Here is a 23,044-nt window from a genome sequence, read left to right as displayed (position 1 = left end):
TTACCAAAGGGAATTAAGCAAGCACTTGCAAGCCCTGGCCTCTGAATTTCTGTACTTTGATAGACTTAATTTGTTCTCCTGGGGCTAAATAAATAGCTGGCTATGCTGGTACAATTCTATACAGGAACAGTTAGGGAAACCTAATGTGCAGGGAGTGATTTAGGACTCTGAAGGGTTCCCACCCAGGGAACCACACTCCCCAGGAGAGGGGAGCAAGGCGGGCAAGGCACCAGACACATCTGCCATGTGTACCAGTTGGGACTCAATTTAAAAATGGCTCTGTCCTCTTGTTTTCTCCCATTAACTCACACAAAATTTCTTGAGCCACTTCTTGACCACGTTTTCATCTGTGTACAACAGTTCCCAAATAAGAAATTATCAGGAAATGCCAGTGGTAGGAAAGAGTCAGGACGATCTACTACTTTCCAAACCAGTCTATTCTCACACCTCCTTCATGAGTTTTGGCTGTATCTTTGTAGCATGCATATTGTTATTTACAACATTCTTCCTTAAAGGAATCTACCTCTTCCATAATTTAAGTATTTTTGTAGAAACCCTTGTATTATGCTCAAATGGAATACCACCAAAATGATCTGGACTCAAATATTAAACTCCGCTCCATTATCCAATGAAATGCCATCCATTTCCTGCAGAAACCTGATGGCTACAGCCAAGTATGGGCAGTGAGCTCCAAACGTGTCATCTCTTATTTTTTTCTAATACATGTTAAGAAAAAAATGTTTGTGCACTCCCTAAAATTGCACACAGGGCACACACACTGCTCTTAGGGAAACAGAGACCTAGTCCACAAGTTGGCAAACTATGGCCCTTGGCCTACTTTTGTATCAATCACAAGTTAAAAGTGTTTTTCACAGGTTTTTTTTTATTTTTTTTATTTTTTGAGGAGGAGGAAAAAGGAAGAGAAAGATTATTATTCAAAATACCACATCTGGGGCAGCCCTGGTGGCTCAGCAGTTTAGCGCTGCCTTCAGCCTAGGGCATGATCCTAGAGTCGTGGGATCGAGTCCCACACCAGGCTCCCTGCATGGAGCCTGCTTCTCCCTCTGTCTGTGTCTCTGCCTCTATCTCTCTGTGTCTCTCATGAATAAAAAAATAAAATCTTAAAAAAAAAAACCACAAATACCACATCTGGCCCCAAAAGCCTAACCCACTTGCCACCTGCCCTCTATAAACCAGTTTGCTAAGCCCTGATCTAATCTATACCTTTATTTACTAATGAGGCAACCCAAATCCAAACACACTGAATGATTTGAAAGCTTGCAAGCAAGTCTCCAGAATTCTAAGTAACTGAAGGAATTTTACCAAAGAAGCCATCAGTTTAAATCCTTTCAAAATGGGCCTCTGTCTAATCATTTCAACATTTTAAGAATTGTGTCTTACTGAAAGCAAATCAAAATGTGAGGATGCACAACACACCTAAATGGTCTTTGTCCTCGAAAGCCTGACATCAGCTTCTCTTCTGTTTGCCCCAGAGCCACCCTTCACCCTCCTCCACTACATACCGGGGGCCAACCTGAATGCCCTCTGAGCTCTCTGGGGCCAGCAGGAGGATGGAGGCTCTGTGACAGAAGGTCTTTCCCCTACCCCACACCAACAAAGCCAGTCGTGGTCACGAAACCCTCCCTTGTTCCTCCAGGTCTAGGGTGCTGGGCCACTCAGGGCCCCCTGGCCACCCCAGACCACTAACACAGTAGGACCACCCCTAACCCTGGCCCTGCTTTTGTAAACAGTTGCTTTACTAAATTCACCACTAATCACCCAGCTTGAGAGTCCCATCTGTTCCCTGCAAGGGCTCTGATGACGCTGGCCTTAGGGGGAGTGAGCTCTGGATGTCTGCAGCTGCTTCTGCCACCTCAGGAATGTGGGCAGGCCAGGCCTCCCCCAAACACAATGCCTCTATTATAGAACTGCACAGCTGGATGGGGCCTTGGACCACCTGATGATTCACCCTCCTCCTCCAATGTGAGCTGCCCAAGACCTAGCATGGTCTCAAAAATGCCTAGAGAGATTCTAGTGATTAGTTAGAACAACAGCATTGCATTATAAAAAGGCTTTTCTTTTTCAGTCTTCAACGTAATTTAATAAAATCTAAGCAGCTGGTATGTCACAGACACTGTGCCCAGTGTTTCAGATGCATAGATCATCAATCAATCCTCATGTTATAAATGAAAAAACTGAGCCTCAGAATCTGTGGGTGCTTGTCAGAGCTTGAAGTGGTTGATGTGGGAGTCATCCCCGCCCTCTTCATTCAGCCAGGTCCCCGCCTGAAGCCACCTCTGCCACCTCCCTAGCTGGCCAGCAACACCTCCTGCCCCCATGACGCCCCCACCAAGGAACACAGCAAAGTTGCCTTCTAGTCTATGCACAGCAGGCCCAGTCACATTAAACAAATCAGGTAACAAGGACAAGGTCAGGACCCCAGGGCAGAAAGTTTCCTGACATAACAGGTAAGCTCCCACACAGCCTCATGCACATAATCACATTACCTGGACCGGCCAACAAAGAAAAAAAAAATCTAGTACCTCCTACCTGAGTGCGAGTCCCTAAGCAGATGCATTCACCTTGTCTTTTTTTTTTTTTTTTTTTAAGATTTTTTTTATTTATTCATGAGAGACACAGAGAGAGAGGCAGAGACACAGGCAGAGGGAGAAGCCGGCTCCATGCAGGGAGCCCGATGTGAGACTCGATCCCAGGACCCCAGGATCACACCCTGGGACGAAGGCAGGTTCTAAACCACTGAGCCACCCAGGAGTCCCTCACCCTGTCTTTATGGCATAAGATGAAATAGTTTCCGTGTGCAGTGGTCCCTCTTCTGAACATTCTCTGCACCTGGGTAGGAAGGCCTGGAAATTCCTATTAAGCTACATTATTGATTTTAAGTCACGCTGAGTGGGAAAAAATTTTCCTATGTGCCATTTTACACCTGCTCACTGACCTGAGGAATTAGAAGCCCTACCTGGCCCTGGCTGTGCAATCATGAACAACTCACTCAACCCTCCTGTTTCATCTGAAAACTGGAATAAGGATACTACTTAACTCATCTACAACTCACCCAATCCCTGCCTTTTCCTTACTGTGAAAATCAAGGAGCAGAGAGGCAAGATAGAAATTAAATTCTCAGATAAAACTGGGTTCCTTTTATTCCCTCTGCAAGACAAGGATAATAGTAGCAACAGCTACTTCAGAGTTTGGGAGAGGCTCAAATGAATTAACATGTGCAATGCACTGAAGAGCACCTGGCACGTAGTAAGTGCTATATGTTTGCTATTACTTTTATTAGCATCTTAATTTACAAGAGATCTTATTAAAAGTCAGCTTGTGAAGTGATGTGAAGATTAAGTACTCAAAATAACTGTGCTTTTATAAAATGAAGGTATTCAGTAATTGACAAGGCATTATGCAAATATATAGCTTAAAACATAAAATTAAGTTGATTGTCTGGTTTATTTCTATCTACCCTAATTCAGATGGTAAAAGACTTCAGGGCTGTTGCATAGAGATCTTTAAACTGGCTTAGAACTATTAAAAAAAATAAACATGGCCAATGTATGTAAAATACATGATTTTATATAAACACTGTAATCAATAATGACTGAGTTTTTAGCCACTAATTTTTATTTTAAAATACTTAAGTATCCTGGTTTCTGCAGCACGAAGACGGATGTCCTCTGCAGCATGCATGTCGGGAGCTGGCGGCGACCACAGCCATCCTAATCTCGGGGTGTCACTCAGGTGCCGGCAAGGCTCAATGGGTGCTTATTTTATTTTATTTTATTTTATTTTATTTTATTTTATTTTTTTGAGGAGTGCTACCCCTGCTTTTTTTTTTTTTTTAAGATTTATTTATTTATTATAGACAGAGAGAGATAGAGAGAGAGGCAGAGACACAGGAGGAGGGAGAAGCAGGCTCCATGTCAGGAGCCCGACGTGGGACTCGATCCCGGGACTCCAGGATCGCGCCCTGGGCCAAAGGCAGGCACCAAACCACTGAGCCACCCAGGGATCCCCTGGGTGCTCCTTTTAAAGTGTGCAGTCAAGTGGTGCCAGCTGAGGGTCCATCCCCGGGATGACACCATGCCACCCCAGGGACCTTTTCATCCATCTGGCTCATGGGCCAAATGTGGAAGTTTTTGCTTTCATTGAGAAAAAGAAAATGCTCTGCTCTATCTGCTCTACCACAGGGGCAGCTCCTCTGATTCTTCCACTCTGACCTCGGGGGTGGGGGGAAGCACGCCCAGTCAAGGGGCCGCTTTCCTCCTCCCAGGAGGTCTGGACACTCACAAAGCCCAGTTATTTGTTTTGCCGAACTGTGTATACATTGAATGGAAATGTTTGTTTTCCATGTCCCACTTTACGTCTCTCAAGACAAATGATTAAAGAATTACTTCATGGGCATTTTTTTCGGCTCATCCCCTCAACCTGGTTGTATCGAGCAGCCTCACTTCCTGCCTTTTAACTCACATTCTGTCAGCATATCATCCACGCTTCTTTGTTGACCTCTACATGCACAATGTTGCTTCAAAACCCTTCTTCAAAGGAAAGGTCAAAGAGAAATGTCACTGGGAAGGATGCCAGATGGCCAGCAGCCAGGCAGGCACTGTCTCCCAGTGCTGGGGTTACCTGTGTGTGAGGGGGACAAGGTGCCACACGCAGGTGAGGAGGTGCCACAGCTGGACCACCTGATGCCCTACTGGGTCACACCCCTGCCCTGAGAAGCCCCATTCTGCAGCCCTCCAGCCTGGCCCTGGGCCCTGCGGGCAGAGCACCATCCTTCATCCAAAGTGGCACTTCCTGAATGTTCCACTGCTTGCACCCTGTTAGGAACTGCAGGGCACGGAGAAAGCCTCAAGGTCCCTGGCCTAGAAGGGCCTGTGATTTAACAGGGGAGAAATGAAATATGAAAGAACGTACAGAGAGAACATGCTTGAGGGCTTTAGAAGGATGGAGGGCAGGGAACTGAAAGCCACCACCACAGAGGTCACGGCTGGAGTGGGGCTAGAGAGGAAGATGCCTGTGCCAGAGGGAAAAAAAGGGTCAACAGGATGCAATAAATGGTTGACTATTAGAGGAGGGGATAACAAGTCAAAGCAAACTCTTAACACCTCAAGTCCGCTTGATGGGGAGATGGAGGGCTCCTCAAGTAGTGAGGTCAAGAAAAACAAATTTGGGAGACCAATCCTGAGTCTGGGTTTGGAAGCACCAGGGCTGAGGAGGGCAAGGCCTTTGTTGAGTTGCCATGGCCCTGACCAGTTGGGCCCACTGGTCTCTCTCTGCTCCCATCCGTAATATACCGAGGGGCCAGAAGCACAAGAGAGAAGAGAATTAGCCACACACGGTAGACCAAACATACCATCAAGAGACAATAACACATACACATAGCTGACAGAGGCCAAATCGTGCATGAAGAATTCAACTGCAAAATGGGATCTAGGCAAAAACCAGGCTTGGAAGAAGTGACCCAGAACACACAGTGGCAGAACTACACTGAGTAAAGTCGGCTATATTAGATAAGGGCTAACAGATGCAGGAAATCTTTCTTGAAAACATAAATGGAAAATAATTACCCTAATGAGAATGCTTTCAGAAAAAAAAAAATGCAAAATTTAAGCGGTTTATCTGTGCCCAAAAAAACTTAACTGAGTTAAACTGAAGCTCACTCGGAAATATTTTCATCTAAAATTTATCTGTGATTGCTAAGAAAATTGTCTATTTGGAATGTCTGGGTGGCCCAGTAGCTGAGCATCTGCCTTCAGCTCAGGGCATAATCCCGGGGTCCTGGCCTCTCCCTCTGCCTGTGTCTCTGCCTCTGTGTCTCTCGTGAATAAATAAAATCTTAAAAAAAGGAAATGTGTACATTCACAAACAGAGTCAAAATATCCTCAGGTCACTGGTGTGTCCAGCAAGCAGCTGAGCGAATCAGAATCTGACGAGGAGGCTCTGGATGGGGCCTCCCAGGGAAAGGTGCATGTTGACAGGGACAGAGCACCCTGGGAGACAAGGAGACGAGCAAGAGACTGTGGAGAACAAGCACATTCTGCAAAGCTGAGGAGGGAATAAAGAGGAAAGAGCAACTCTAAAAAGAGTCCACAAGCAGATGGGCTCCCTAAAGAAAGAAGTTTCTCTACCGGCCACACCCTCACCTTTCAAAGGTGCCAGGAGCCACGACACAGAGGGTCTTCATGTTAGCTTGGCAGAGAATTACCAGATCACATACAGGACACTCAGTTAAATCTGAATTTCATGCAAACAAAGACTAATGCTTCAGTGTAAATATGTTCCAAGTGTATCATAATTGTGTCCCAAATGCGCCAACAAATACTTATTTTAGCAAAAAGGAGTCATGCTAGAAGAGCATCCACTGCTTATCTATAATTCAAATTTAACTGGGCATGCAGTATTTTTAGTTGGTAAATCCAATAACCCTAGCTTGGTGCTGAGGGCTCAGGCCTGAACACCTCAACCCCACCCCACCCCCCCACTCCTTGCCCAGGGCTATCAGCCCCATCTCTGCAGACTGCCTCTGGGCAAAGGCTTTTCCACAGCCCTCGCAGTGAGCGGTGACTCCCACACACACATGTGCATGTGAATTCCTGCAGCAGACCCAGAAAAGGAGAGTCTGCAGGAAATGGGAACGACCAACCATATTAGCTATTTCAGAGAGACGAGGGTGAGGAATGATGACAGATCACTGAATCTAATTAGAAAAAGAAGCAACTGTGAGCAGTTTTAGTATAGTAGTAAGAGCTCAGTCTTCAGAAAGTAGGTGGTGAGAGCATGGCATTCACTCTAGTTGGATTCATTGTTAAAAACAAAAAAACAAAAAACAGGGTCCTCAGCCAATTGCTTGCAACTACACAGTATCTGCTGAGAACCCCAAGGAATTATGCCCCGTAAGGGCAAACACTTTGGTAATTCGGTACTAGCACACAGAGGCACACAAGCAATATTTGCCAAATGAATGAATGAATGAATGAATGAATGAATTCTATACTTCTCAAAGAGCTTCTTTTAAAAACTTGAACTCTTACATGATTATCGAAAATGCAAGTCTACGGTAAATCTTAAGACTTGGGGGATCCCTGGATGGCGCAGCGGTTTAGTGCCTGCCTTTGGCCCAGGGCGTGATCCTGGAGACCCAGGATCGAATCCCAAGTCGGGCTCCCAGTGCATGGAGCCTGCTTCTCCCTCTACCTATGCCTCTGCCTCTCTCTCTCTCTCTCTCTCTGTGTGGCTATCATAAATAATAAATAAAAATTAAAAAAAAAAAAAAAGAAAGACTTGGTGGCAGTCACCACAGTAGCTAGTAGTCTTTGCTCTCCAGTTTGTCAGCTGAGGATTATTTGTAGTACGAATCACAAGTATCTGTGCTGGGCCTAAACCAAACAAATGAGCAAAAACACCTGCTACTGTACCCAATGAAGCACATGTTGAGAGTCACATAAATAAAGGAGAGAAGAAAGGCTACCACCTCCCAAACTAAAGCGAATCTAGTTCAGAATGCATTTTTTTCTATGCCCCTTTATGTAACTGCTGTAACTGTTCTTTAGTTATGGGAGCGCTTAATCAAACAAACATCTAAGAACAACACCATTTTCTTATTTAAACATAAAAGTATTTTCAACCCTGCACCAATTTTCCTTGATCTGTGCTGGAAGAAATCCCAGGGACGCCTTACTAAAACAATAAACTTCAAAAAAGGGGGGACATATATTTTTATAGAGTATTGTATACCGCTTCTAACTTCGGATAAGTCCACAGTATATTTTGAATTTTTAAAGAGCCAGCCCCTTATTTGCTTTGCTTCTGTGGAACTTTCCACTCTGCTACAAGGCCCCAAATTTAGAAATTACAAACAACTCGTGCCTGGACAAAGTGAAAGCTGTATTTAGCTTATGGATATGCTAATTCTTGGCACAAAACAAACACTCTATGCCTCTGCCACCAGACTTTGAGGTATTTTATGACGAAGTTAAAAGACTTAAGCTGAAAAAAAAAAAAAAAAGACTTAAGCTGAAAGTGAGTTTATATACAAATTAAATCAAAGGCTTTTCGCAGCAACGCCTGAAAGGTTTAAATTCCAAACGGAGTCTATGTTCTTAGTACTAATTTTTTCAAAGTTGGTCCAAAGGAATAGATCTCCATCTTGATGTGGAGGACACTGGTGCCAGCTCTGGCCATCGGCCACTGCCTAGCAACTTCCAAAGAAGGACCCCACAGCTCCTCATGCAGAGCTGAAGATATGCTTTTTACTATTAATCTTCAGCAAACATCAGTAATGCTCAATGCTGCCTTCTGCTCCCATGAATAAGAACACAAACTCGTGAGACTGGCAGGGACAAGAAATAAAATGCATTCTGCAGGTATAAAGAACTACCAGCTACCTCATAGAGATAAGACTGACCAATTTTCTCACAGCTAGGAAGTAGTTAATGCAACCGACATGTTTCTTGGGGTCCCAAATTCTCCCTACTTTCCAAAGGCTGACACCAACAATACCACCTTCAAGTCAAATGTGTACTTTGTGGAGCTGCCGAGTGTCCCGAGTTGGAAGGGAGCTGAGCTTTTCAGGGCTGTCTGCACCTGCTCTGAAGGTCTCCCCTAGCTGTTCATTTGCTGAGGAACCTTGTTAGAGGGGTGTATATCGTGGTGTGCATTTCTGACAACAAATGCACCATCTCTACCACCATTAGAAGGTACACAGAAAAATGGGGAGTGACATACACAGGGAACAAACATCTGCCTAACTACTACACATGGAGCTGCGAGCCGGGAACACTGGTCGGCCACTCCCTGGATTCTCAGACGCCCTAGAAGCTGGTGTTTGCCTGAATGATGAGCAGAGTGAGGCCTGGAGCAGGTCCATATCCCGAGGCAGCACTGCAGCCAAAACCAAAAAACCCAGGTCTTCCTGGCACCAAAGCCTATGCAGGTAGATCTAAGTTAGAGGAGCCTTTGCCCTGTCTTGTGATGTCCACTGCTGATCTATTACTGACCTCAATTTTAATGCCAATGTGAAACTTTATAAATTATCAACAGTGAAACACAAGGTCAGTTCTAGAATTCAAATAAAAGTCCACACATAATGTCTGGGTCTGCTCTGGTTAAAGGGGCAGTGACCGTGACAGTCGGATGGGGCTGGAGGCTTCCCTTTCCTGTGCCTCTCCTCCGAGGCCACCTTCCAATCCAGGGCAGACTGCTCCTGATGGCATCCCAGGCCTTCTCCACACCTCTGGCCAGTGACCTGGCTAGATTCCAGCTCTTAACTCCACACCCCGACCCAACTCAGGCAGGGCTAGCCGGAGCAGGGCAACTCACTCATGGGCTCCCACAGTTGGAGCCAAATGCACGAGCCAGCCACAAGCCCCTTGTGTGGAGGGCATAGCACAGCTGGAGAAGTGAGGCCCCAGGTAAGGGGAAGAAAACACCCAGGAGAGAGCAGGGAAATCTTCTGGAATTTGGTTCAAAGACGGGGTTTTGTCCATCTTGGGGCTGCATCTCACTTTACAAGGACCACAGAATGTGAATAAGACAACTCAGATGGGCACCCTAGGCACTGAGTTTGTCCTGCCTCTCTCCAAAATGCCACGCAGCCCAGATCTGGAGAGCCAAGAACATAAGAAATAACATCTTGGTCAAACTTGGTGTATTCTGGCCAAGAGTCCTGTCTTTGGCCACAAAGTGTGCTTTGTAAACAGGCATGTCCATGATAGCATTTGCAAAAGACTGGTAATAAACTCCAAACACCCCTGGCTCCATCCAACTATCAGTAACAACATTCTTCTTGAGCCCACTTCCCTTTTCCGCTTCTACTCCCTCTGCTTCTGTCAATTTGTTACCAGCTGCAGAAAGCACTATCTGCCTCGCATTCTAAGACATTTGAAAGTCCCGACAAGGGGCAAACTCTGACTTCCAGAGCTGGCTGATAAATCTGCGGCTCACCTTGCCATGGCCTGGAGGGAGTTTCAAACTCTGATCACACCTCTTCCCCTTGGCACTGCCACACTGGACAGTCCCAAATCTTCCAGTCAACCCTCTTACAAACTCTCCTCCACTCCCAAACATAAGCAAAGGCTTCTTTGGGGCTTACAGACTAGAAATTTTCCCTCTTCTGTAATACAACCCTTATCGGATTTCTGTCCAGAGAGCAGATATTTAAGACATCTGAACTTCAGCTGTACAAGTGAAGTCTTTTTTTTTTTTTTTTTGCAAATTTGACTATCTGCCATCCTTTGTCCTCCTTTGAACCTTATGTGAACTCAATGGCACGGCTGAGTGTGCACTGTTCAACACACCGGTGTTATTTTTATATGAATCCATCTCCACATCAAAGCACCTTGGTCATCAGCTGGGTCATGTCCACTAAGACAAATCTAAAGGACCTTGGGCAGAATGCCCTTAAGAAGGGGACCCTTGAAGTTGAAGCCCATGAAAGGTGCTAGGTGTCCCATGGTCTGCACCCAGGCTAGTCTATTGCAGAATGCAGCAAGGGTTGAGGAGCAGCGGCAAAGGGAAGGTTGCTCCCAAGCAGAGAGAAATGCAAGTACAGGACCATCAGCTCTCAACTGCTATCTCCTCCTAGAAATCAGGTGCTCTGTGCACCCTGAAGATTCACCAACGCTGGAAAAGCAGTGGCCTTTCAAGACCCCTGAACTGGTTCCCTGTCACAGCCCATCAAAAGCAGCGGACTTTAAAAAAAGTCATGTGTGGGGCCCCTGGGTGGCTCAGCGGTTGAGCGTCTGCCTTTAGCTCAGGGTGTGATCCCGAGTCCTGGGATCGAGTCCCACATTGGGCTCTCCCTTTGCCTGTGTCTCTGCCTCTCTCTGTGTGTCTCTCAGGAATAAATAAATAAAATCTTTAAAAAAAAAAAAAGTCATGTGTGCTCTTTTCTCTGTATATGGTACCTGGTAGCAGGGAAGAACCTGCTGCCCCTTCTCTGTCAGACCTCTTTCTTTATTCCACTATGGAGACATATGAGGAGGTGGAAGAGAGGCAGAAGCAAGAATACTGGGAAGGATTTTTCCAGAAGCACCGTTTCCAAGAGAAGACCGCTCTCACTGCTGCTGCTGCTGCTGCTGCTGCTGCTGAGAGTGCATTCTGAACTCAAGCTTGCTGGATTAACACCAGCAAGCCTGCAGTTTTTCTCCTTTGATGGGGCCTGTGTATGTTTTGATGTGCATGGCTGGCTAGTCCTTTGGAAAATCATCTCTCTCAAGCTTCTTCCCTAGAGAGGTAGTTTGGGACTAAAGCTTCTCATGGCCTGTCCCAACATTCCAAAACCTCTGTAGGAGATGCCTCACACAACAGGATGCTGCTGCCAAGCACCTGACACCAGCAACTGGCTGCCCCTGCTAGGAAGGTCTTGTTCTTGTCTATGGGTAAACATCCACGAGCCCTGCATGGGACCATGGAACACTTGGTCCAAGACTGCTCACTCTTTCCAGAGATGCACTTAGGAAACACAAAATTCTGACCAGCATGGGTTCTTCTGAAGTATTCCTAAGAGGGAGTGAGAGTCTGGTAGACTATGTGGATGCTGGTTACTGGGTACTTTTACACTGTGCTCCCCCACTGGCTGCACTAGTAGCCTGGCTCATTATTTCTGAGCTAATACAGGCAAAGTGATACTTCTTAGTCAAGATCTTTGCACCAACCTGACAGCAGACCTTCTGTTTCCCACTACATCTGATTACAACTATTCCCACTCTACACCTACTTTTACAGTATGGACACCAAGCTGCATGGAGCTCTTCAGCAGCTCCATAATCATGGAATGTCACCAGCTTCCTGCTTAGGACTGGACATCCCAAAGAGAATATCCTGATCCAATCTCTTCTGAATCCAAAAGGAGAAAATGTGGCCCTGAGTGCTTATTAACCTTGCCCAGAATCACATTAGTCCACGGCTAGGCCAGTGGCATGGAGGTCTCTGGACTTCCAGGCCATGTCTAACTGACAGGGGGCGAGCAGGTACTTGGGGGTACTTGGAGAGGAAAATGCGATGAGTCCCCAGGAGGACTTTGTGGCTAGGAAGCAAAGGACAAAGGGCTCCAGGCGCAAATAAACTTTCATCGAGCCATGTTTAGAGCTCATCCTGCCCCTCTACCATATTGGACTTCCTTGCACAATCATAAAAACATCCCCTATTGTACAAATTACCTTTTATCGTGTTCAGACAATATACAGACATGCATGGAGAGCAGAACTTGCACTGGATGGCATAACCTTCTCCTTTAAAAGGCATTTTTCACACAAACGCCTTGTGAGACAAAGAATGTGCAGGTTTCTAGAGCCTGAAGAGTATAAATAGGGTCATTAGAAACCACCCTCTGCATTCCTGTATGAAACACCATTAAATTTTTTTTTTAATTTTTTTTTAAATCTTTTTATTTATTTATGATAGTCACAGAGAGAGAGAGAGAGAGGCAGAGACACAGGCAGAGGGAGAAGCAGGCTCCATGCACCGGGAGCCTGATGTGGGATTTGAACCTGGGTCTCCAGGATCGCGCCCTGGGCCAAAGGCAGGCGCCAAACCGCTGCGCCACCCAGGGATCCTGAAACAACATTAAATTAAACCTGACTGTCCCAAAGACATGATGCCATCATGGGATTTCATAAAGGCAACACATGTGGAAGGCAAAATTCAGGAGCTACAAAAGGGTACAGAGTATAGGGCATGGGCCAGTCCCCACCCAGCCATGACCCCACTGTCACCACCGCCTTCCTCGGACCTCCCAAGAAAGTCCAGTCTTGGCTCACAAGTGTTTACAGAAGCAATCTCAAGCTCCACGTTTAAAGAGAAATGTAGGGGATCCCTGGGTGGCTCAGCGGTTTAGCGCCTGCCTTTGGGCCAGGGCGTGGTCCTGGAGTCCCAGGATTGAATCCCACGTTGGGCTCCTAGCATGGAGCCTGCTTCTCCCAATGCCTGTGTCTCTGCCTCTCTCTCTGTCTATCATGAATATATAAATTTAAAAAATATTTTTTAAAAAAAGAAATGTAAATATTGTTTCTCTATACCATTTGACAGAAAGACTTCTAATAAGCATATGAATCAAGGAACCAGACAACATAGCAAAAATTAAAATCATACACACTGAACTTACTAACACTCCCTTCCCGTGGCTTCTCACCACCCCCTTCTGTCCCTATGAATAGGTGCAAGAATACCATTCAGATCAAGGAACTCCGGAGGACTCCTGGGTATTTTCACAGCATATGAGGTGAAATGTGGGGGAAGAGAACCACAAAGCTTTCTGAGAAACCATTCTGCCTTGCCTTCTTTCTAACTCTAAAGGCCTCAACACCAATACGTGTATGGGGCACAAGGCCTCTAGCTGAATGTCTATCAAAAGTAGCTAAGTTCTTCCCCGACTATTCAGAGGCAAGTCTCTCCCCTTGGCCAAGCCCAGCACCTCTGGGAGGCAGATGGGATTTGTGCCTGAGCACCCCTCACCTTTGGCCATCCATTTCTACAACTGCTCAGAACCAAACACAAGGAAATGCAAGGGGCCTTAAACACATGAGCATCTGCCAAAAAATGTGCCCTCCTTTGTAAAGTGACAGCCTAGTTTCAGGTCTTCTGAGCAAGGGACATGGAACCTCGCATCCTGTACCCGCCCTGGCACTACCATGCCCTGTCCCTTGGCGCATCTCCCCCTGCCCCTAAGTAGAAGGCTCCTGACATTCACTTCTTGCATTAAGAAATTCCTGACCAAGAGAGAACAAGTAGCAACCTCTCCTGAGCACTCCCCAGTCTTTCTGGAGGAATTGCTTTACGTGTTAATTTACACCTACTCCTTTACCAGCGAAGCAATAATGCATGTATGTGGCCTCTGGAACTGGATTTCTCACTTGGTAGAAACCTTCCTGACGGCTGAAGCTTAACCATTTACATACGAACCCTGATATAAAATATATAGCTCACATTTACTGAATACCAGGCAATATTCTCAACTCATCACTTGATATACTTAATCCTCAACACAGCCTACGGGGGGGGGGGGAGACACGACTGAGGCACAGAGCTACAGATGGTCATGCACACAGATCTCCCAAAATGGAGAGTAAAGTATCCCAAACCACAGTGGTTATTTGCTTCTTGCTTCTCCTTGTATGTTGTTGTGCCGCGTTCCTATGGCCAGGGCCCCAGCTATCACTTCTCCCCATGGTTAAGAGCCCCACCTCTGCAGTCTGACTTACCACTTCCTATCTGCAGTTGGCTATAAAGAGATAATCAGGCTGGTCAGAAATGAGTACACCAATGAGCCCCCACACCCCTCCCATCCCAGGGGCTGGGAAGCATATGGGCTCTCAGACAATAATTGCTTTAGCTCTCAAAAAGGTACCTTTTGAGCACCTAAGCAGCACCAGGGACTGCCCCAGGGATTGGAGCCACAAAGACACATGTGCCCAGGCCCTGTCCTCGGGAGCTCAGGTCTCCTTGATTAGTTCGAGGTTCCAGCAATTTTGTAGACACCGTTTATCCCAAAGATCCCAAGAGCTGGTTAGAAATGCCCCCCAGACCTGCTACATCAGATCTGCTCTTCAGGGAGATCCCTTGGGAAGGATCTGGTCTAGGTAGCTTAAAGCCACCTCAAGTTTAACCTTACACTATGAAAGGCATTATCACATCATGCAAGTTACTTATCTTACGTACTTACTGAAATGTGTTCCTATTCTCTCTCCTCAATGCCGGCCCTATTACATCTGCCCAATCCATGTATATGTGCCTACCTCCATGCTTTCTAGACAGTGGCCGATGAGTAAAATAAAGAAGAGGCATATCATTGGGATGCCTGGGTTGGCTCAGGGTGTGATCCTGGGGTCTGGGACCAAGTCCCGCATCAGGCCTCTTGTGGGGAGCCTGCTTCTCCCTCTGCCTGTGTCTCTGCCTCTCTCTCTCTCTCTGTGTCTCTCATGAATACATAAATAAAATCTTAAGAAGAAAAAAAAAGGAAGAAGCATATCACAAAACCCATCCAACATACACAACATGGTCAAAGTCTCTCGCTTTGAATGCTACATTTCCAGAAACAAAATATGACATGCTTGGTCTCAACCGTACGTTTAAATTTTTACTTATTCATTATTATTTTTATTAGTGTACAACTGTAGGTGCGGGCCTCTTATGATGTCTAGACCTAGCAGGGGTCTATTAGGTGACAGAATTTTAAAGGAGCCTATATCCACGCCCACACACACAGTCCTGTTAGCTCAAGAGCAGCTCTTGTCTACTGGCAAGAGCAATTCTAGCAGAAGGGGAGAGAACCACAATTGGAGTCATTACTCATCTGAAATTGGGGCCATGCTGCTTGCTCCTGCAAAGCATCCGGATGGAGAGATCGGTCCCTTCCCTCTATCCTTGCTCATACTGTCTCTCCAGGGCAAATGGTTCCCTTCTTGTTCACAGTCATACACCTAGCTGGAAAGAGACCCCTAAGGGGAGCCAACACCCCTACAAAGCTCCAAACCTCCCACCAGCTCCTTGAGGTGATTCAGCAAGAAGTCCCTTGCAGATCCTCAAGGCAAAACAGCCAGAAACACAGGATTGTGATGGCACTTTGTGCAGAGTATGCTGTTCTCCCCAGCCTCTGCCCTTGCTCAAAATCACCCAGGATATCTAGGGTGGCAATTCCCTTGCCTTGACTCTTCAGACCACAGACCTGAGAGTCAGTAATTAGGCCTGAATCCTGCCACAAACTACAGCCGATAATTTCCAAAATTCCAATTGTATCCAACTCTAAGACTAGTGAGACATTCTTCACAGTTCCATTCAGATTACTCAAAGAACCAATGAATGTTCTTGCCTGATATCACCCAAGATTGCCCTCTAGAAAGAACGTCTTCCAACAAAAGTAGTTTTTTAAAACAAAACTAGCTGTACAAATTTGAGGTTATAGATTTTTGTAGGAATGTGTTATGCAATTACAATTACAGACTATCCCCTATGTCACATAATATTAACATATATCAGAGCAAAATATCAAGCTCATGAGGAGTCTTCTCAAATAGTATCAGTAGTGGTGGTAATATTTGTATCTTGCAGATGAATTTTTAAAAGACTGTAAACTAAGTACTCTGAATCCTTACAATAAATTTATTATTATTGAGAAGCATAAGAAATAAAAGAAGTTTACCAGAAACAAGGACAGATATTTAGACAATGTTTCAACAAAGTAGGCAACTTATCTTGTTCTGATTCTATTCTGTTACTAAGCTCTTGTTCATAGAATCAATTCCCTTGATTTACAATTGTTTTAAGAATTATATACACAGGAGTTCAGTTGGTTAAGGGTCCAACTCTTGGTTTCAGCTCAAGTCATGATCTCATGGGTCCTGGGATTGAGCCCTACATGGGGCTCCACCATCAACAGGTAGTCTGCCCATCCTCCCACTCGCTCACACAGGTCTTGCCTTGTGTTCCTATATACCTTCTTGGGAATCATCACAAACAAGAATGTCCACTTCAGTTAGAAACCCTCAAAGCACCACAAAAAGAAACCTCTACCCCCTGACTGCCTTTGTCCAAACCAGTCTGGACAGAGAATTCCTCCCACGTGCCAGCCCAGTGAACGTGAAATTCAGGCCACCAAGGTGGGAGCAGCAGGTGGGTTTGCAGAGTAGCATGCCCAAGCCTAACAGTGTTTGCAAACTGCAAGTCATCACTAGGACTTTTTTCTAACATGCAATAGAAAAGAATAAAAATTATCAGAATGCACCACAAGTACAATAATGTGTGCTGTTTCATGAAAACTTTCATTTTAATCTATATATATGTATGTCTCTGTGTACATACTTGATCACAGTGTAAAATGATTTGTTATTGTGGACTGCAGCCACAGGAGTCTGAAAGCTGCCACACTCAGGAGAACCAGTGTGCGGGCACCACCAGCCTTATCCCAAATGGCCTGAAGAAAGCCTTCCCAAAGCCCAGGCTTCCAGAATCCTGTGTGGATGGCATGGTGGAAAGGCTACCGATACACCTCTGAAAACTAAGTGCCTGTGTCCTTCTGAGAGTAATGAAATGATCTCACCTGGGAGATCTATGGGTGAGTGGCTGTAACATTCACCATCCCTGCAAAGAACCACCAAGACCAAGGCCATTTTCAAAGCTAATCTACACTGCAGGTAAGGATGAGATGCTGTGTTTTCAAAGAACTTAGAAATCAGAATAATGTATAGCCAGTGTTTCATGGCAGTATTAATGCTCAAAGATGAGACATCCTGGACAAATCAGGCAAAATTCTCAATAGGACAGAACAAGCTGCTCCAATGGTATATCAGCTACAGAGTATGTGAAGAGACATAATTTTACCCCATCTGTGAAAGTGCTTAATAGGCAACCCAGGAAAAATTTAACATTCTGATACTCTAATTTCAACAGGACAGAATTATTCTAAAACTAGAAATGTCAAATCACTCATTCATACCATGATTTGTACCAAAGTACAAAATGTGGTACATATTTGTACCAAAAAACAAAGTAAGCCCCAAACTGAGATGCCAGGGCAGGAATACAATAGAAATTTAAAATAATTTGTTGTTCTTTCTACCTGTCAAAATGTTACTATTTGATTCAAAGACTTTCCCCCTTTAAAATACTACTGTTTTACTGTGGTGCTTAGGTGGCTCAGTCAGTTTAAGTGTCTGACTCTTGATTTTGGCCTAGGTCACGACCTCAGGGTTGTGAGATCAAGCCCTGCATTGGGCTTCAAATTAAACATGGAACCTGCCTAAAATTCTCTCTCTCTCTCCCTCTCCTCACCCCCAATTCTAGTGCTCTCTCTAAAAAAAATAAAAATTAAAAATACTATTTTACTAATTATGAAAATATTCATTCAACAAATATTTGTTGAGCACTATCTTAGGTTCTACTACATACAGGTCAGTGAATAAACCAAAGTTCAGTTTTAATAGTGTTTCCTTTCTGTGCAAATATATATATCTCAGATAAGATAATACCGAATATGGAAAACTCCATCCAGACTTTACTTTCACTTTTAACAGCAAAGTTTTTCCCATAGGATCAAGTGTTCTTTGAAAATGCCATTTTCTGGGGACCTGGGTGGCTCAGTCAGTTGAACATCCAACTCTGGATTTCGGCTCGGGTCATGATCTCAGAGTCATGGGTTGGAGTCCCACCTCGGGCTCCACACTCAGCAGGGAGTCTGCTTGAGATTCCCTTCCTCTCCCTCTCTCTCTGCCCCCCTACCCCCCTAAACTAAATAAATGAATCTTCAAAACAAAAAAGAAATAAAATGTCATTATCATTGGCTACGTAATATTCCATCCCGGATGGTGTCATAATTTACCAAAAGATGTTTCTAAATGCTTACCACAAGACAAAAACACAAATAAGAAATACAGTTAAAATACAGCATGAAAAACCTGATTCAGGACCTTAGGTTGGGGAGAAAAATACAATCTTACCGACTCAAGAGAGCCCGGGCAGTGCACACCAGCAGGATCACACCTTCTTCACCATGCACCACATTAAGGTCTAATTTGTGAATCTCCCTTTATAAGCCTCACTCCTTCTTTGATCCAAGAGAACATTGTCTGCACAGAACAATAGGTTTTCATTTCAATTTCCCTTCTTTTCAGGAAAGGAAATGTTTGCACTTCAAAGGGTTTCTTTGAAGAGCAGCCCTCCGGACCTGGGCAGGTTAGGAGTTCTGTGGCCTCAGCAGGGTGTCCACAGTCTGGGCGGCTGCCCACCCTGTCACTCTCAAGGCCAGCTCCTTCAAGGAGAGGGTCTGGTGCAAGAGAAGAAAAAATAAACACATGGAAAAATTCTTGAGGCTTTTGATCACACCCTTCAGAAGCCCTTTTTCACACATAATGCAGGTTTATAGCTCACAGAAACTGAGGTAACAAAGGATTGGGAACCAGCCGTGGACAAGGCAACAGCAGCTTCTTGGAACAAAACCACTCCAGACCCCAGATTCACTCAGTAAATGAATAAAACGGGAAAATGGGAGCCCCTTTCAGCTATCACTGGCGATGACGAAGAGAGCAGCTTGGATAAATGGAATCCAAGAGCAAGATCCACACTTCATACACAAGTTCTGAAACCTTCCCCTGGGAACTTTTGGGCAGCACAATCACCGACAAAGAGCAAAATTCACAATTTAGAACTTCACCTCCTATTTCTCCACTGGCTGGCTGGCTAGTAGGGGCCCAAGAGGCTCAATAGCAGGCAACCATGTTAAATAACCACACATATTTGCCAGGAGGCCCATGCCATTTCTCTGGATTGAGGCCCAGGCCCCTCCTCCCTGTTCTGCTAAGTCAAGGAAGTCCGGGGTATATATTGGACAAGAGAGGACCTACAACATTTCTTTTCAAGTCTTGAACAAGTTCTAGGTATTTTTTTTTTTAATTTTTATTTATTTATGATAGTCACAGAGAGAGAGAGAGAGAGAGAGAGGCAGAGACAGAGGCAGAGGGAGAAGCAGGCTCCATGCACCGGGAGCCCGATGTGGATTTGATCCCGGGTCTCCAGGATCACGCCCTGGGCCAAAGGCAGGCGCCAAACCGCTGCGCCACCCAGGGATCCCAAGTTCTGGGTATTTACTAATGATCTCCACCCTCCCCTACTCCGAGATGGTTAAGTTCACCTGCTAAGGTGGGCAACCGCCCAAGAGGTGGGCAGGGGCAGGAAAAACACTCCACTCTGCTTTGCTCCAGACAGGGAACCTGCTCCTCCCCACAGCCCAAGGATACCATGGGCTCCTGACCTGGGTGTCTGGGGCATAGGTCTGGGGTGCCCAGGTCCCCCTGAGCCAAAGCCTTCCACCCACCTTTCGCTAAGCCCTTAACCCAGCCTGGTGCTAAGCCTCTATGATAGAATTAGAAATGATTTTTATTTTCCCCTTCTCTTATTTTTCTGTAGTTTCCAAATTCTTCACAATGGCCATTCTAACTTTCAGAAACGTTTTTCTCAACAAGACTTAAAAGACAGAAAATCAGACCATAGTTCCTTTGAAAGTTCCCCTCCCATACACATAAAAATTTTATATATATAGGCACTTGGGTGGCTCAGTGGTTGAGCATCTGCCTTCAGCTCAGGGCATGATCCCAGAGTCCTGGGATCAAGTCCTGCATCGGGCTCCCCACAGGGAGCCTGCTTCTCTCTCTCTGCCTATGTCTCTGCCTCTCTGTGTCTCTAATGAGTAAATTAAAAAAAAAAAACACACAAACTCATATATATGGGTATAAAGGACATTATTTGGACAACTGATAGTTGAACATGGACTGTGGACTAGAGAACATTGATAATGTTCAATTTCCTGATTTGAGTATCAGGAAATGCAAGAGAGTATCAGGTTATGCAAGAGAACATCCTTATTCTTAGGAAATACATACTTCAGTACACAGAGGTAAATAAAAGGGCATGATATCTTCAGCTTATTCTCAAATCATTCAGGAAAAAAATGCATACAGGTGTGTGCCAATAGATCGATGGACCCACAGATACCTAAATAGAAAGGATAGAAGGAGCAAAATATAAACACTGAGTTGAATTTGAGAAAAAGATACACACAGGAGCTCCTTGTACTGCTGCTGTAACTTTTGTTTGAGTTTGAAATGTTATACAAACCAGACAGGAACAGCACCGGAGAAAAGGAGGAGAAAGGCAGGAGGGGTGAGAAAGTCTTCCCCACTCCACCTGCCAGCTTCGTGGCCCTGGCTGCTACCCTGGCTGGGCCAGCCAGCCCTGAGCCCACTGGGGAAATGAGCAGTCAACACCTGGGTCCCCAGAGGGTGGCTGGGTGACTGCCGCCATGTAAAGTTCCTGGTTCCCATAAGATGCCCTGAAGAGGGCTCTCTGGGGGCCCAGATGGCTAGACACACAAAAGTCAAACAAGGTTCCCCCATGGCCTGGACAGCAAGTTCCACTTCCATTTCTGCCCTGGTGAGCAGGATGCCAAACCGCGACCCAGGAAGCTGGCAGCCTCACGGATGTCCGTCATACACATGCCAGCTCCCGGTCCAGCCACCTCCCTGCACAGCTGTCCAGGGGCACCGGGGCTCCACTGCGGGCTTGGATGGAGGAAAGCGCTGTGTTCCAGGCCAGGAGTGGAGGAAAAGCAGGGTACTGTCCAGAAGCACAGCTCCAGAGCTCATTCAGAAACCAAGGGGAGTGTGGGGCCGAGTGGCTGCAGGTGCACGGGCTGAGGTCTCAGGCCTGGGACTGCCCATAGCGGGGGGCAGGCCAGAACGCAGTCCCAGGAGAAGCCAGCACCTTGCACAGGCTGCCACCCATAGCCCTAAGGAACACTGATGGCCAGGACTCAGAGCCAGGCCCCTGGGTTTCAAATCCTCATTCGCCACTTACTATCCAATTGCGTGCCTGGGGGCAACTTGCATCACTTCTCAGGTCTTCCTCTTCCCATCACTCAAAATAGAGAAGTATCAACCTCACTGGGCGGCTATAAGGATTACATGGAGACATTAAGTGCCAAGCACACAGTATGTGCTGGTGATTCTTGATCTTTCCCAACCCCAGACGTCTTCCTTCCTTCCTATTTGATAAAACAGACTCTGGTTAATGGTACTTGATAGACAAATAAGAAGATACAGAAGAAAAGAACACTTCCCAGCCTTAAGATAGGAAGATAACAGTTATAACAATGATGAAGCAACAGTAAGAGTGGGGAAGAGTGGGTCTGCTCCCTTGCCTTCCCACTTCTGCCCCAGGTCAGGTACCCACCACCCCTACCCCCATTGCCATCTCCAGGAAGGGATGAAATAAAGTGGAAAACAACACAGAGGTGGCCTAAGTGTTTGCTTGGCTTTGGTTTCTAAAGCCAAAGCCCTCAAGGTAATTTAGACAAAATGTGTGGGGGTCAGGATGACTATGACGAGGGTAAATAAACTCCCCCCAAAAACACACACATACAATTTTCTTATTCATATACGTGCACGCACACAGATACATACCAGCAAGTGCTAAGAATGGAGTAAGCTATCAGCTCAGCTTTCCAGAGGATAAGTGGATAAACCCAAAGTGTATAGGTCTGAGATCTAAAGGAACCTGATCCCCTACATACCCAAGGAGGTCCCTGGTCCCAAAGAGTTTCCAACTTCAAGGTCACCAAGGCAGTCAGGATCAATATGGCCCCAGAGACTGTGGTTCCTCCCCCATGCCTCCCTTCCCCATTGTGGCACAAAGGCCACAGAATGACCTCCATGACCTCAACTGTAAAAGGTCAGTGGTAAAGAGGTCTAAAGGGGACAATGGTACAGGAACCATTGTACAAATCCACAGACCCTGGACCTGGGTCAGCAGATGCCTCAGAGGCTCACTGTCCCAACACCTTGGCACTACATCCACCCACCACAATCCAGACACAATTCCATTTTAAGCCCTTGGCTTAAAGTTAAGAAAACTTGTTATGAGAATTATTTTTCTCCACACTTCACTGAGTTTTCTTTCCAGTATAATAGTCAACATTTCTTCTAAGCACTTAGTATGTGCCAGAAGCTGTGTCAAGTACATAACATAGACTACCCCACTTAAATCCTCTCAATCCCGTAAGGTAAGAGAAGCCGATTATTATGCAAACAATATGGAAAGGGATTTAAATGTGAGAAATACGTGAGGAAAGGCACTTATCCTGTCAGCAGACCCCACTTGGAGACCTACCCCTTTCTGCATGAGGCACTCATGGCATCTCTTATGACCCCACAGTGCATATGCAAGGAGAACTGAGGCTGGCCACACAGCAGAGGCCACTCCTCTGCAGCCCAGAGTCAGCACTGCCAGCTGGTCACTACAATGAAGATTCTGCAATACACGGAGCACAGGATGTAGGACCCACTCCCAAACAAACGGGAAAATAGATGGTTGTTCTCACAGTCAAGAACGTTATCTGAACATTCTGGAGAAAATACTATAGCAGAAATACAGGACGTTAAAGAAACAAAACTGCCCGTTTCTTCTGTGCTTCTAGAAAAGAGAAGAAAAAGCAGATGATCTACTCCGGAGAGAGGAAGAGAAGATACAGAAATACGCACAGCCC

At 45.7% G+C, this 23,044-nt stretch overlaps 1 protein-coding gene across 1 annotated transcript in view; it reads right to left on the bottom strand.

Annotated features, from left to right (window-relative positions):
- SLC7A1 (solute carrier family 7 member 1) overlaps positions 1 to 18,511 on the bottom strand; it is a 66,464-nt gene extending 47,953 nt beyond the window's left edge. The window contains 1 exon segment of the mRNA NM_001287553.1: positions 18,447 to 18,511. The gene's annotated coding sequence lies outside the window, so the exon portion shown is untranslated.
- Between the last annotated feature and the right edge of the window lie 4,533 nt (positions 18,512 to 23,044).

This window comes from Canis lupus, chromosome 25, assembly GCF_011100685.1.
Source record: "Canis lupus familiaris isolate Mischka breed German Shepherd chromosome 25, alternate assembly UU_Cfam_GSD_1.0, whole genome shotgun sequence".
In the NCBI taxonomy this organism is placed as follows: domain Eukaryota; kingdom Metazoa; phylum Chordata; class Mammalia; order Carnivora; family Canidae; genus Canis; species Canis lupus.
This window is presented reverse-complemented; position numbering and strand designations above follow the sequence as displayed.